Source organism: Salvia hispanica, chromosome 2, assembly GCF_029641045.1.
Source record: "Salvia hispanica isolate PSC_SH4W2 chromosome 2, Shi_PSC_v1, whole genome shotgun sequence".
Lineage (NCBI taxonomy): Eukaryota > Viridiplantae > Streptophyta > Magnoliopsida > Lamiales > Lamiaceae > Salvia > Salvia hispanica.
The window spans coordinates 26,149,201-26,152,292 of record NC_142693.1 but is presented as its reverse complement, the minus strand read 5'-3'; the positions used below and the strand labels follow the sequence as shown (position 1 = coordinate 26,152,292).

The 3,092-nt window shown below is 32.6% G+C and overlaps 1 long non-coding RNA gene across 1 annotated transcript; it reads right to left on the bottom strand.

The window, feature by feature from the left end:
- Positions 1-1,419: 1,419 nt before the first annotated feature.
- Positions 1,420-2,390, bottom strand: LOC148931947 (uncharacterized). Its single transcript, XR_016135641.1, has 3 exons — positions 2,182-2,390; positions 2,004-2,078; positions 1,420-1,829 (listed from the first exon to the last, which is right to left on the bottom strand). It is a non-coding gene; the product is annotated as an uncharacterized LOC148931947 (long non-coding RNA).
- Between the last annotated feature and the right edge of the window lie 702 nt (positions 2,391-3,092).

The window sequence follows — 3,092 nt, the reverse complement described above, 5'->3', positions numbered from 1 at the left end:
GCATCGCTCTAAAATTACTGACTGTAAATCGTTAAAGAAATTCCATTATGTGAACAAATTTTTATTTTAGCGGAATGTTGTGATGAAGTGAAGAGAGAAATTGAAAAATGAAATAGCATCTTGCAATTGATACATATTTATAGATATAAATATTGAAAAAGAATCATAAATGTGACTGTTACAAATTAATAATTTGCATGATCACATTCATTTTTGTTTGTTTCTTACTTATGAAGAGCTATAGTGATGATTGATAAACGTAATCTAAGTTTATGGAATAAGAAGCGTTTTATTTTTATATATTAAAGTCCACAAGACCTAGCATTTAATTAGTTGACCTATCAATTTAATAACTCTAAAATTTATATAGGTTCATTAATCAATTAATAATTCTTAATTATAAAGAATAAATTAACGGCTGCACTTAAGATGTAATTGCCGTATATGATTTTATCATTGCGTATATAGTGAATTAGTTATTTCATAAATATTCAAATTAATTCCATAATTTATAAATATGCTAGAATGAGGACAAAATTTATAAGTGTTTCAAAAGAAGGTCAAAACTCGCTTTTTATATATATATAGATATGATATGCATAACAGATATACGTATCTATCAATCATTAATAAAATAAGTGGTAATTCTATGCCGTCTAACACTACACATTACTACTTTTAAAATAAGGCCTAATTTTATGGGAATTCATTTTCCTAGCAGAAATTATGTTTTAACAGATAAATTTTTACAAATAACCTTCGTTTTTAACAAATATGCCCCTACAAGAAAAATTGAGTGTAATAATACATTTACATGTAACAAAATATATTTATACTGATTACTTGATATTACGGAGTACTAGCTAGTTGGCAAGTTGGTTGTCAAGAAGGACCATGGATCTGTGATGCTTGGGACCTACATATGTTCGAGCTAAAATTTATTTTTCGTAATTATGCCCTCTCTTGTGTAGTATTCCATCCGTCCCACATTTGGAGTCACTTATTTTTATGGCTCGGGTTTTAAAAAAGAGTTGAAGTGTGTAATAAATGAAGTGAGATGGTGGAGTGTGAAAGAAATGAAGTGAGATGATAGAGTTGGTTGAAGGTGGGTCCCTTTTAACTTTTGATTTTTGTTTTGGTTTATTTTAATGTAAATAATGGCATTTTGATGTAATTTTGATACAGAATGGGATAAAATTGTATGACCAAATATGGAAAATTCTAAAAGTGACTCTTAAACTGTGACGGACTTTTATGGCAAAAAGTGACTCTTAATCTGAGATGGAGGGAGTAAAAAGTATAGAAGCGCCGTAGGACGAATGTTAATATTAGAGGCACCGCTTTAATTAAAAATTTGTTTTGCCAAGCATTTTTCAATAGTTTATAAATTGTTTATATTTTAGTAAGTTTAACTGAATAATTTCTTCACAGATGAATAAATGTATAGCATACAAAAAGACCAAGTCCTCTTTATATTCTAAAAAGACATAATTGGCCCTCTGCCTAATTCAACATATATTCGGACGTCCCTATAATTGAGGGCCATTTTTTCCACAGCCTTGCGAATGTGTTACGATCCATTCGCAAATTGGCAATGCAAGCCGCATCAGTCCAGTGTACCAGACGATCCAAGTTCTTCAATTGTATTGGCATCTTTCGGATCACACTGCGCCGACGTGCACGCTCCACAACCCGACGCCTTTGCCAAGTAGAACCAGCGCACATGTATTCATGTATAATGGCAGTGGTTTCTACGCGATATATAACCATAATGTCCTCCAACAACATGCTTAGATTCATATAATTTGTAGTGAAGGTTGTCATCTTCACTACACAACCAGATTCAGCGGAGTATGTAAAGTTAAATGAACACATGATAAACATCGATGTCTCAAGTAAACATACTAACGAAAGGCGATGCATACCAACAGCATATAATAAAAAAAATTTAACAAACACATGTATAAAAATAAATGAAACTCGCCAGTAGATAAAAAACACACCGAATACAATATAGCTGTTTGTCGACCCTGCTATCGCTGCAATCTAGTTGTAGTGTACAAGTTTTCCGATCCAACCTGTCAGATTCATAAACAAACACGCCGGAGCGTCAGAAAATGGATTACAAGTCTTCAATTGAAGAAGGAGGGTGACCGAATATAGGCTCACCGGCGAACCTACCACTTTGTATCACACAATCGACAGTGCACGCCGTATGACTATGTCGCCTTTCAACAATTCCAGATTTTGATAGTTCGGCCACAAAGTCTGGTGTAATTTGTATACTGATTTAAATTGGGGAAATTAGGGTTCTCCCAATTTTGTAGTGTGAGGAAATATCAGAATGGGTTGGGGAACCGATTTTGTTATGTTTTCGAGATGTCAATGGGCAAAATAGTAAATGGAACTCTATTTCTAGGCACAATCTTCAAAGCAGAATTGAAAAACCACGTTCTGAAAGAGATTTGATTTAAGGGTAATACTTAGCCCAACAGTGCGGGCCGTCTATTTCTGAGCGGGCTCTCCGGAAATAACCATTGAAACATGAACATCATTTAAGCCCAAGAATTGACCCTATTTCTCACCATAACTAGGAACTTAAACACCCCCTAATGCTGTTTTTCGGCATACAATTCATGACCACTTTTTTTTCTAGTGCAATTTATTTACTTTACATTTCACAAAATATATTTCATTTATACTAAAATAATAGTCTTATTTCATTATTTTAGTCCAATCTCATAAAAATAACCAATTTCTATTTTTAGAAATTTTTTTACCAAACAAAATACTACTACTACTAATGATGTTGAAAGATGATGCTCCTACTTTGTTTTATTCCTATTCATTTTCATTCCACTTAACTTATTAACTATTTTTTTCTTTCTCTTCGAGGTTAAATAATACTCCATGCTACAACAATAATGAGACGGAAGGAGTGTTTTTGTTAAAAGATAAAAGTATATTCTCTACGTCTCCCAAGAATATGCACCTTGGGTTCAATACTGATTATAATGCAAAATTGGTAAAGTAAGAGAGAAGTATAGAGAAAAGTAATTAAAGTATTGTTAGTGGAGAATGATTCTCACCTC